Source organism: Piliocolobus tephrosceles, chromosome 5 (genome assembly GCF_002776525.5).
Source record: "Piliocolobus tephrosceles isolate RC106 chromosome 5, ASM277652v3, whole genome shotgun sequence".
Lineage (NCBI taxonomy): Eukaryota > Metazoa > Chordata > Mammalia > Primates > Cercopithecidae > Piliocolobus > Piliocolobus tephrosceles.
In genome coordinates, this window is record NC_045438.1 from 65445023 (window position 1) to 65458712 (window position 13690).

Below are 13690 nucleotides of genomic sequence, written 5' to 3' on the forward strand. Positions count from 1 at the left end.
GCTTGCAGAGAAAAGGAATAAAATTAAAACAGTATTTGAACTTTTAAAAATATTTAAATTGCTGGCTCATTTCAGACCGGCATTTCTTAAAATAATGGTCTCTACTCACCAAGCCACTGCCAAGGGACCCACGGTGGCTGTCCTGTATCCTTGGATTTGATTAGAAGAACTCTCCTTGCTCATCAAGGCTTTCCATAGCTGTCTCTCCCATTTATCCTCCATGCCTGTGAACTTCTGTCATAAGTTCTAGTCCAGCCCATCATCTCACTGGTTTCACTGGACACCAGGCACTATACTTCCTTTTTCTTTTCTTTTCTTCTTTTCTTTTCTTCTTTTCTTTTCTTTCTTTTTCTTTCTTTCCTTTCTCTTTCTTTCCTTTTCTTTCTTTCTTTTCTCTCTCTCTCTCTCTTTCTTTCCCTCCCTCCCTTCCTTTCTTCTTTGTTTGTTTTTTTTTGAGATGGGCCCTCACTCTGTTGCACAGGCTGGCCTCAAACTCCTGGGCTCGAGTGATCCTTCTGCCTCAGCCTCTTGTGTAGCTGGGACCACAGGCCCACAGGCATATGCCACCACATCTGGCTAACTTTTTGATTTTGTGTAGAGACGGACTCTCACTTTGTTGCCCAGGCTGGTCTCGAACTTTCAAGCCATCCTCCCGCCTCGGCTTCCCAAAGTGCTGGGATTGTAGGCGTGAGCCACCATGCTCTACCTGTACTTGCTTCTATTTTTGCGTTCTGTTAGATTGTGTTCCTCATGACGTAAAGAATGCAAACCCAGTAGAATGCATTTCTATTCTTGCATGCTACCTTGCATTCTTGTTTATAAAGCTTCCCCTAACTTCGTCCCTCCTTCTCCACCTGCTCAAATATGTCAATGTTCAGACTTGGACCCAACCCTTCTGTTGCTGACTGTACTGGTGGCAGTCCCTTCTCCCTGCCAAACAGGACCTCAGTGCTGTTTAGGGGTCCAACTCTCTTCTGCTAAGGGGAAGGTGATCTGGCCACAGCTCAAGATAATTTCCAACTTCTAAGTTAACTATCATGGTTCCGTCCCCTGACTATGACTAGCTGGGGTGGGCAGGCTGGTTGGTTTGTAGAACATCCTTCAATTTCCAATTTCCAATTCAATTTGCCTGATTATTTCCTCATTCCTCATGATTAGATTCAGGTTAAACAATTTGAGGTCGGAATATGAATAATCTCTTGATGAACCGAGAGGGTAACTGGTATTTATCATTCCTGAATCCTCTAAAGTGTGAGGGGAGCCACAGAATCTATGCCCTTGGGGGCATCTTGTTTATTTTTATTTTTTATTTCATAAACTTTTATTTTAGGTTTGAGGGTACACGGGCAGGCTTGTTACATACGTAAACTCGTATCACCCAGGTATTGAGCCTTGTACCCAATGGTTATCTTCTCTGATCCTTTCCCTCCTTCCATATTCTACCCTCAAATAGGCCCCAGTGTGTTTTGTTCCCCTCTATGCGTCCATGTGTTTTCATCATTTAGCTCCCACTTATAAGTGAGAATATGTGGTATTTGGTTTTCTGCTCCTGTATTAGTTTGCTAAAGATAACAACCTCCAGCTCCATCCATGTTCCTTCAAAAGACCTGATCTCATTCTTTTTCACAGCTTCATAGTATTCCATGTTGTGTGTATAAGTACATTTTCTTTATCCAATCTGTCATTGGTGGACATTTAGGATGATTCTATGTCTTAGCTATTATAAATAGTGCTGCAACAAACTTTTGGGTGCATATGTCTTTATGGCAGAATGATTTATATTCCTTTTGGTATACACCCAGTAATGAATGGGATTGCTGGGTTGAATGGTAGTTCTGTTTTTAGCTCTTCGAGGAATCACCACACTGCTTTCCACAATGGCTGAACAAATTTACACTCCCACCAACAGTGTATAAGCATTTGCTTTTCTCTGCAACCTTGCCAGCATGTTATTCCTTGACTTTTTAATAAAGACCTAACATTCCAACAGGTGAGAGATGGTATCTCATTGTGATTTTGATTTGCATTTCTCCCATGACAATGATGTTGAGCTTTCTTTCATATACTTGTTGGCAGCACGTAGTAACTCTTCTTTTGTAAAGTGTCTGTTCGTGTCCTCTGGGGGGCATCTTTTTCATAAGTGAGTTTCTCAAATATATACCAGTCATGGGGATCCTGTGATTTTGTGTTTCTTGTCCAAGCTAGTGAAGCCACTTGCATTGAGAGAGGCCCTTACCTCTCCAGGCCCTTGGCAGTCCTGCATTATCCACAGAATGCCCAACCCAGGGCCCCACAGTTAGGCTTGTACTGCTGCCAGGGATTGCTGTGGGTGGAGATGGCAAGGACCTGACAGATGCCTATGTTATTGCCACCACCCCCAGGGCAAGCTTCTCCAGGGATTCAGCAGAGGCTCAGCTTGCAGCCTCAAGGGCTCTCTGGCTCTACCTCCTTTCTGCCTGGAGGCTCCTAGCCCTGGCCCTCAAAAGGCTGAATACTGAAGGGAATGGGGCCAGGTACTTTTACAGTACATCACAGAGGCACAGGATAAATGTTTTGAGGGAATCAAGAGTAAGGAGGTAGAAAGAGCTCTAGTGATAATTGACTGTTTTTCAGATCAATGCCATGAAATAATACGAACAGCAAGAGGAAATCTGATTGTTGGTATTTTGCTTACCAATATTCTGGAGCTTTAGGCAAAATTGCAAAGGAGCTATTATTTTTCTTTGGTGCCTTCAAGCCTCACCTTCTGGTCCCTCACAATTGTCCTTCCTTAGACTTCTAGAGCTCAAAATGGCTTATATCAGGAATTAGCTTCAGTTTCTTTGTTCACACTGAAGTGTATATAGCTAATAACATTTTAAAGTGTTACTTCTATGGAGATGTTGGTATTTTGCCAGGTTCCACAGCCAGTAGAAGAGATGCAGCTTAAAATTCCTTGCATCTGCCGGATGGGGAAAATATGTGACTCTGTATATGGGTCTCCCCTAAAATTCATTTATTTGTTCAATAAATATTTATTGAGGCCTATTATAGCAAAACCTTAGGGAAATAAGGTATGCATGTAAAAGTACCCGGGAAAGAATTCACACAAATGGGCAAAATGTGGCAGGGAGTGTTACATGTCTTGTCTGAGATTACCAAATTTACTTCTGACAATCAATCCATAAATCACTCAAGAACCAGAGGAAATACTGGAGACCTATTACTCAGTCTGTGATCTGCATTTACAGTGTAGTTTGGATAGCAAGAATAATAAGCATGAAGCAATTAGCCAATTGTTATGGATAGAATGTGTCCCCCCAGCAAATTCACATGTTGAAGCCCTGACCCCCAGTGTGATAGCATTTGAAGATGGGGCCTTTGGGAGGTAATTAGGGCTAGACGGGGTCATGAGGGTTGGCCCTAGTAGGGGATTAGGGCCCTTGTAAGAAGAGAAATCAGGCTGAGTGCGGTGGCTCACGCCTGTAATCCCAGCACTTTGGAGGCTGAGGTGGGCGGATCACCTGAGGTCAAGAGTTCGAGACCAGTCTGGCCAACATGGTGAAACCCCATCTCTACTAGAAATACAAAAAATTAGCTGGACATGGTGGCGGGCGGGTGCTTGTAATCCCAGCTACTTGGGAGGCTGAAGCAGGAGAATCTCTTGAACCCGGGAAGCGGAGGTTGCAGTGAGCTGAGATCATGCCATTGCACTCCAGCCTGGGCAACAAGAGAGAAACTCCATCCCAAAAACAAAACAAAACGAAAAACAAAAAAAGAAGAGAAATCGAAGCTTGTTCTCTCTCTCTCTCTCTCCACATGTGAGCACACAAAGAAGATTGTCATGTGAACACACAATGAGAAGGAGGCTGCTTGCAAGTCAAGAGAAGAGGCCTCAGCATGAAACCTGCCTTACTGGCACTTTGGTCTTGAACTTCCCAGCCTCTAAAACTGTGAGAAATAAGTTTCTGTTGTTCAAGCCACCCAGTCTATGGTATTTTGTTATGGCAGCCAGAATTAAGACACCAATGAAGCAAGATAATCAGTAACTGGATACTTAACTGTGTGGTATGAAACATACGGGCTTTAGTAGAGAAGAAAATTGGACTTTCTTGGGGACATCCTTACTACTTCAGCTCATGTATCTCGCCTTAGCTTGTTTCTGTCTTTGGAGGAGGCTGCACATTTTAAAAATACCCCCAAAAGTACAAAGATGAATGCTACAGCCCCTGTGTTCTCATTATCCAGGCTTAATAAAAGTTAGCCGTTTTCCACTTTTGTTTCATACGTGAGTTTTCTACAAAATGAGGACAACACCTTAGATAAAGCTGAAATTCTCCATGTTTCATTCTGCATCCCTTCCCCCAAGGGCTTCTTTTGCTCAATATGGGACTCATGAGAGTCATCAGTGTTGTGTGAGGCAGCTGTTTGTTCATTTCTGGACCAAATAATGTTCCATTGTGTGACTGGACATACTTAGTCTATTTGTTCTACCGCTGATGAGCATGTGAGCTGTTACTATTTTTTAATCATCACAAATTATCTTGCTAAAACATTTTTGTACATGGCTTTTGGTGACCAAATGGACTTATTTCTCTCAGGTATCTATCTCAGAGTGAAACTATTTTATCATAGTGTATGCTTTATATTTAGTGCTTTACAATTCCTGATTAAGAAATCTTTGCCTGCCCCTAAGGATGTAAAATTATTCTCTTATGGCCTGGCTCAGTGGCTTATGCCTGTAATCTCAGCAGTTTGGGAGGCCAAGGTGGGAGGATTGCTTGAGGCCAGGAGTTCAAGACCAGCCTGGGCAACATACTGAGACCCTCATCCCTACCAAAAAAAAAAAATTGTTTAATTAGCTGGGCTTGGTGGTACCTGCCTATAGTCCTAGCTACTCAGGTGGCTGAGGCAGGAGGATCGCTTGAGCTCGGGAATTCAAAGCTGCAGTAAGCTATGATCATGCCACTGTATTACAGCCTGGGTGACAGGGTGAGATCCTGTCTCTAAAAAGATACAGCTATTAAAAATAAATTTTAAAAAATAATAAATTATTCTCTTATTGTCTGGAATCTTTATTATTTTACCTTTCAGATTTAGATCTACAATCCACCTGGAATTGATTTTTGTATATGCAGTGAGAGGTAGAGGTCAAGTTTTGCTTTTTCCCATATGACTATCTTATTAACTTAACATCATTGACATAAATGACCACTTTTATCCTACTATGCTTCAGTGCCACCTTTGTCACAATTAAGTGTTCCATCAAGTCTGCTTCTGCTTCTGCTTCTGAGTCTCTAACTTCTGTTCCTTTGAGCTATTTGTCCTGGGCCTTTACTGCACACCTCAGATTTGTCCCAACAAGGACTGAAGAAGGTGGGTTATTCGTCCACCAATTCCTATTACTCATTGGTGAAAAGTTGCTCCTGGGGACATGAACTCCCTTGCACTTCTGCTGTGCTCCGGGAACTAGCCAGGAATAGCCCTATGACCAGGGAAAGTCTCCAGGATCTACTTCTCCACTCACACAATTGTTGGCAGCATCCAGTTCCTTGTAGTTATGGGACTAAGAGCTTCAGATTTTTGTTGATTGTTGGCCAGAGACCACCCTCAGCTCCCAGAGGACACCCCCAGTTCTTTGCCATTTGGGACTGCCCAACATGGCCACTTACTTCCGCATAGTCAGCAAGAGAAAGAAAGACCAGCATAGTGGGCACTACCCTTCTATGGAATGTAATCCTGCAATCATGTATACATAATCACATGTATCTTACCACCTTTATTTCATTTGCGTCACAGGTCCCACACTTACGGGAAAGCATCACCCGAAAGTGACAATGTCTACAGGCAGGAATCATGGAGGCTGCCTTAACTGTCTGTGTGCAGCAACAGGTACGGAAGCAATCTGTCAAGCTGAAGGTAACTGCCAGGGTGTGCCACATAGAGACTGGCAAGACACCGTCAGGGCCTACTGTATGTCTGTATTCCAAACCCCTCTTGAATTTCAGACTCATATATACAATGAGCTATGACACATCTCCTCTTGGACAGCTAATGAGCATCTTGTTTTTGGCACGTCACAAGCTAAACTTAATCCACGCTTCCCCACCTCAGTAACAAATAGAAAAAAGCCATCACTCTTCCAGTTGTAAAACTCCTGGAGTTGTCTTTGACTCCCCTCTGTCTCATAACTCTGTTGGTTCTGTTTTCAAGATAGATCCAGAAACAGAAACTGACCACTTTTTACCCCCTCTACAAACTGCCAACCTGATCTGAACCACTATAATCTCTGGCCTGTTTCTATACTTTAATCTCTATAGTCAGTAGCCAGAGAGATTCTGTTTCAATAAAAGTCAGAAAACTGCAGTTCTCAGGTCAAAAATTCTCCAGTGGTTTCCCAAGTTGCTCAGAGTTCAAACCAAAGATCTTCCATGCCTGCAAGCCCTACACATCCCCAGCCCCAAGCCCTCTAGCCCATCCCCGCCCTTCTCCCCTCTTCACTCCGCTCCAGCCACACCGGCTGCCTTGCTGTTCCTTGACCTTGTGGAGCACATTCCCACCTCAGGGGCTCTGAACTTGCCATTCCCTCTGCTAGAATACTCCTCACCCAGTGAACACATGGTTCGCTCCTTCAACTCTTCCTGGTCTCTGATTAAATGCCCCCTTGTTGGCGAGGTCGTTCCTTCTCATCCAACATAGCACCAGACCCTATTCCCTTTACTCTGCTTTATTTCCCTCCATAGCAGTTATCACACAATGTGGCATATTATGTATTTATTTCCTTTTTATTTTTCTTCTTTGTAGAGATAGGGTTTGGCTACATTGCCCAGGCTGGTCTCAAATTTTGGCCTCTTGCCTTGGCCTCCTGAAGTGATAGGATTACAGGTATGAGTCACCATACCTGGCCTGTATTTATTTTCTTATTTATTGTTTTTCTTCCCCTCCTAGAATGTGGGTTCCCCAAGGCTAAGGACTTCATCTCCTTTATTCACTATTGCTTTCTCCAGATACAGCCTAGAGCAATACTTCACATGCAGGAGATGCTCAATGAATAATTGCTGAAGGAATGGATGCAGTGTCCCAGAAGAGACCTTAGAGTCACCTGATCTGGTCTCAATTCAGAGAAGGACCAGGCTGTTGTCACACATTTAGTAAGTGGCAGAGCTGGGACAAGAATCTAGGTTTCCTTTTTTTTTTCCACTGCTCTTCCCACTCTTCTCCGTTCTATGCATAGGTGAAAGCTCAACACCATCAACTGATAATTAAGTAAAATAATGGGGAATAGGAATGAATGTGTTCCTGAAAGTTTTGCTAAATAAAATGATGCCCTCTTTTAATCTATTAATTGATTATCCAAAGCAAATGTCAACAGTGAGTAGAAGGCGGCAGTTATTGTAACTGATAAAGCAGGAGTGGCGCAGTGGGGGGTTGGCGGGGTGATAGATCAAGTGAGTTATAGTCCTGCCCCAGGGAACCATGGTCTGAGTTATCTGCAAGGTAAATGACTCTGGTAAATAACTCAGTTTGTTCCTTTGATTAACAGGGGAGGGATGGATCTAGCAGCTCTGCTCAATGGCCCCTTTCATTGTGTTCTTTACCTGAGCAGTGGCTTCAAGAGCCACTTTTAATAAAGCCATTGTCTAACCTACAAAGCCCGGAAAATAAATCTCTCCTCTGTGCCGGGGCTTAGGCTCCTTTTGCAGAGAGAATGCATGTAGAGAAAAATGTTCTCCACCCACATCTTCTTCCATCCCTTTCCTTGTCCTATCCCTCACCATGCTTTTTAGTAAACTCTGCTCTGCTAAAATAATTTAATTAAGCTAAAACAACTTCCTAGGTTCCCAGGTCATTTCTTTCTTTCTTTTTTTTTTTTTGAGATGGAGTCTTGCTCTGTCCCCCAGGTTGGAGTGCAGTGGTGTGATCTCAGCTCACTGCAGCCTCCGCCTCCTGGGTTCAAACAATTCTTCTGTCTCAGTCTCGCTAGTAGCTGGGACTACAGGCATGTGCCACCATGCCCAGCTAAGTTTTGTATTTTTAGTAAAGATGGGATTTCACCATATTGGCCAGGCTGATCTTGAGCTCCTGACTTCAAGTGATCCGCTCGCCTCAGCCTCCCAAAGTGCTGGGATTACATGCATGAGCCACTGCGCCCAGCCCCAGGTCATTTCTTTTTGCCACCTTGTTTTCATATGCTTTCCTTTCTCTGCACTCTATTCAAGCACATTTTCTGTAATGGCTAGACATCGAGATGGGAGGCAAACTAAAGCAAAAATTGTACTATTTTATTTGCTTTTTTTTTTTTTTTCTTTGAGACAGAGTCTCGCTCTGTCGCCCAGGCTGGAGTGCAGTAGCGCGATTTCAGCTCACTGCAACCTCCGTCTCCCGGGTTCTGCCATTCTCCTGCCTCAGCCTCCTGAGTAGCTGGGACTACAGGCCCCCGCCACCACGCCCAGCTAATTTTTTTGTATTTTTTAGTAGAGACGGAATTTCACAGTGGTCTCCATTTCCTGACCTCGTGATCCGCCGGCCTTGGCCTCCCGAAGTGCTGGGATAAAGGCGTGAGCCACCGCACCTGGCCCTTATTTGCATATTTCCACAATTTCTCCAGCAATATGATAGATTGGAATAATAGAGTGGTTTAAGATGTCAGTTTTAAAAATTAATTAATATTTAATTGACAAATGGAACTGTATATATTTATCATATATAACATAATGTGTTGAAATACGTATACATTGTAAAATGGCTAAATTAAGCTAATTAGCATATGCATTATCTCACATACTTTTTTTGTGGTGAGAACACCTAAAATCTACTCTTAGTGATTTTCAAGAATACAATACATTGTTATTAACTATAGTTACCATGTCTTACAAAGATGTCAAATTTATAGGCAGGATATGTCAGAAAGTTATATCTGCTAATTTAAAATAATTCTGGGCTGGCACAGTGGCTCACACCTGTAATCCCAGCACTTTGGGAGGCCAAGGTGGGTGGATTACCTAAGGTCAGGAGTTCAAGACCAGCCTGGCCAACATGGTGAAACCCTGTCTCTACTAAAAATACAAAAAATTCACCGGGTGTGGTGGTGAGCACCTGTGATCCCAGCTACTCGGGAGGCTGAGGCAGAAGAATCACTTGAACCGGGAGGTGGAGGTTGTAGTGAGCCGAGATGGCACCACTGCACTCCAGCCTGGGCAACAGAGCGAGACTCTGTCTCAAAAAAAAAAAAAAAATCAATAAAATAAAATTATTCTGCATAAACACTATGATATACCTATGTGTAAATTAACTTTAATATCACTCTAGGTGGCATGGATAGCATTTGAAAGAACCTAATCAAGAAACCATGATCTCGAAATGGTTATGTAAGCTTTATAAACATTGTTATAGATATCTACAGCAGAGGGTGTGTTTAGCCAATTTTAATTGGCTAAACTAATAGTCTTCTAGCTATGAGGTTGGAGAGATTGCACTAGGTCCCGCCATCCTTGCCTGGGAATAGTACACCTTTGCAGCAAGCCCATGAGCCATACACCTTGCAGCAGTGCCCCAGGTCCAGAGGCCCATCTGGCCCTGCCTCCTTCTCCTGCATGAAGGGCTCTGCTGCCTGATCTTCCCAGAAGCCTGACTGAGCTGCTGTCAGAATAGCATGGTATCTGTCTCCTTCTCATGCCAGGTGCTTGTTAGTATCTGAGTGTGGGGGCACTTAGAGCCAAGACTAGGAGAGTTCTATGATAATTTTGGGACCTGCTTGCTAATAAAACTTTGTAAGTTTGTCAGAAACTGGCCCAAGACTAGCTTTCATCATAATGAACCATCTGGGAGCAAGGAGATATACATATATATATATATATATATATTTTTTTTTTTTTTTTTTTTTGAGACAGACTCTCACTCTGTCACCCAGGCTGGAGTGCAGTGGTGTGATTTGGCTCACTGCAACATCTGCCTCCCAGTTTCAAGTGATAAATTGGCTCAAGTCAATTTGTAACCCATATCTTCAGCTGTATATATGTATATTTTTTCTTTCTTGAGACAGAGTCTCGCTCTGTCACCTAGACTGGAGTGCAATGACACGATCTCCGCTCACTGCAACCTCTGCTTCCTATGTTCAAGCGATTCTTGTGCCTCAGCCTCCTGCGTGGATGGGACTACAGGTGCACACCACCACACCCGGCTAATTTTTGTATTTTTAGTAGAGAGGGGTTTCACCATGTTGGTCAGGCTTATCTCAAACTCCTGGCCTCCAGTGATCCATCCACCTCGGCTTTCCAAAGTGCTGGGATTATAGGCGTGAGCCACCATGCCTGGCTCTATACTTTATTTTTATTGTTCTTGATGAAGAGTAAAAAACAAATAAGCCCTAATGGTTAGTGGAGGGTGGTAAGAGGTAAGATTTTCCTTCAAATTTGTCTTTCGATCTACTTAAGGATTCTAATGTTCTGGAATTCTTGATGCCTGTTGCTTCCCTCATCTGGGAACATGACGGACCCAAATGGAACTTGGGTTTTCTCAGGTAATATTTATTTAATAAAGGAGAATCCTTTCAATGGTAGATGAAAGTCAGGCCTGGAGAGAATCTAGGCCAAATAATCAAAATATATTTTTCACCTGTGATTTTGGCATAGAGGCCATGGGTACCTGATGGGGTTACAGAAGGAAGAGAATGAGAAGAACATCGTCACAAAAATATTTCTCCTGGCCAAGGTACCCCCTGAGTAGAGAGGCTGGGGCATCCTTCTGCAGGAAGGGTTTGGGCTGATGAAGGCTGCTTCCCAGAAAATAAGTGATGACCAATCAGGAGAGGTCAGGTTCCTAAGGGCCAGATGCAGGAGGACGTCCTCACTTATAAGACTGAGGAAATGGTGTACCTGCAGACTGACTTACAAAGTTTTACTGAGCCAGTCAGCTCCAAAACACAAAGAGATACATTTTTGCCCTTACATTTTTAGGGTGGGTATGCCTCCCCCAAATCACACACTTGGAGACCATGCCTCCAACCATTCTGTCTTTTGGCCTGGTGTGTATATGAAGGAAGAGGCAGCTACAGGCAGGCTTTGTTTTCCCTTTTTCAGTTTGGAACATTTAGGGGCAGATAACTTGGCATAAAGCAAACATAATTACATGTCAACTTCAAAGAGGGAAATATCATGTGCTTTAAATTCCGTAACCTGCCATGAAGGAAATTATTCATGTTGACCTAATTTTATATCTTATCTACCTACCATAGTTCAGAATAAAAATGTTGGTTGATTTTATAACTCAGTGCTTTTATTGGAAAACAATGTTTTTAAGTGGCAATATACTTCTGAATAGAGTATACATTGTCCCAACAATGCATTTTACAGTAACTGATAACTATGGATAATGAATGGCCACTTTGGTAGGGAATTTAACGTCTTTTTAAAAAGTAAAACTATAGGCTCATTCATTTTTGTCTTTATTTAATTTTTTTGTATTGTATTCTTATTATTACTCATTTATCATTATTAATCATCGTTTTTTTACCTTCTTGTTTTCATGCACTGACTCAATCAAGTATCCACGTTTCTGGTTACAGCAATATTATTTTCACTCTTTCATTAATTTCTGGTTTATTTTATTTTAGGTGCCAGAGAACACACTGCAGGGTAGAGATCAAAGGAATCTTAGTAATTGTTCAATCCAAGCTCCACACTTTAAAGATGAAGAAACTGGTATTGAGAAAAATGCACAGCTTACCCAAGGTTGCACTGCCGGTTAGTAGCAGAGATGAATTTAGAACCCACATCTGATGACTACACCATATTGCTCCCAGTTTCCCTGTCTGTTCCACATGTAAAAGTCTGATTCTTCACTTCTCCTTTGAGTATATAGACTTTTAATATTTTTGTATGTCAAGATGAAATTTTCCTCATACACAGCCCCTGCCTTTTCTCCTCCCTTCACATCTTGCGGGATCTTTAACAGAATTTAAAAGGAATTTTTTGTTTTGTTTTGGTGTATCTGATAAAAGTCAAGGGAGGGAGAGGGCCAGTATAAGCAAGAGAACTCTTTGTCTATCTTGTAGATGATGTAGTCTGAGGTATCAGAAACACACAAAGGTTTGAAGAACTGGTACATGCTCCCAGGTGGGAAGCCAGGACTCTTGGCAGGATCTTGAGGACAAGGCAAAGGACAATAAGAGAGTGAGGGGATCCTAGAGGTGAAATCAAGGAAGAGAAACTAGAGACAGAGAAAGAAACTGGCTATCCGTCCAAGATGGATCCTGTGTGGACTGATGGGAGGCTTGGCACCGTCCTTTGGTAGACTTCATGTGGTTGAATAATTGGCCAATGGAAGGAATTTCTTTTTTGGTAACAGACTCTGTGTGTACAGTTATGGATCTTAATTTATAATAAAAGGTTACATTGAAAATTGAGCATATTGGCAACTTTGGGCTTCAATATTACTACTGTGCTATTTAGGTCCCAACCATCATTTTAATCTGGGCGTTCTTGAAACAGCTCTCATTATTGGTATGTCAAGCTGTCTCATAGGGCATCTACTTAGCAAAAGTGGAGTGAAGTGTTCAGGATGCATAAATGGGGTGAAGCTTGTGGTATTCCATTCCTTTTTGCTGAAGCCACTCCTACCAGCTGCTTTCTAGATTATTCACCTTATATGAGCATGGTGCAGTATAAATGTTGTAGACTTTGGCCTCAGACGGATCTAAATTCTAATCTCAGCTCACTACTTCCTAGTTAAGGACAAGATTTCTTTAACCACCCCAAGTCTCAATTTTCTCATGTCTAAAATGGCAGAAATAATGTGTACTTTGCAGGGTTGTTGTGAGAATTAAGCAATATGGGTAATGTACTTGGGACAGTGCTTCACACAAAATTGTCAATAAATGGTGATCTTTCTTTTCCTGGCACTACAAAGCTGAGGAGAGGAGGGAGGACGATGAGTATCTGGAGGAAGAAAGGGCAGGAGTTTCTTTATCTTTGAGTGAAGGAGTGTTGGGGGTTGGTAGGGATATAGGAATAGTGAGATGGCTGGGAAGAAGAAAAGAAGGATGAAAAGAGGAAAAGAATAGGATAAAAGAAGGATACGGTGGAGAAAATGGGCAAGGGCCCAAGAAAGAAGAGCGAGAATGGCAGTGATGGTGAGCACTGGTGGAGTGACGGAAGGTTCTCCAGCCCTGGTCGAGCTTGTTAGAAATGCAGAGTCTCAGGTCCCTCCCCAGACCCTCTGAATCATGATTTGCAGTTTAATGAGAAGTCCCCAGGTGATTCCCATATCCATTAATTCTGCAGAGTTGATGTTTTCATCTGCTGTGCGTGGGGGGTGGGGGGCAGATGTAGAGCAGATTCAAATCAAGAGGAAGTCCCCAGGGCTTTGGGTTATCTCCAAATTTATCAGGAAGACTTCCCAACCAAGTGGGTTGAGATCCAGGATGTGTCACTTTCCTTTGTATTCACATCTGGCTGGTCTGGACAGAGGTTCTGCAAACCAGAGGCAGGCTGTGGACTCAGGGATTCTTGGAACTTCTCTTCTGAATCCAAAGTAGCAGGTGTGGAGGAACAAGGAAGTGGAGTGGTGAACATTATTTGACTATAGAGGAAACAGGAAGAGAATGGAGATTGTCCTTTTAGACCCATTTGGCAAGTGAGGTAGTCATCCTGCACCGCACCCTCCTCCCTACCCCTTCAGCTCTCGGTGTCCTACCTTTTCTCTGAGCAACAGA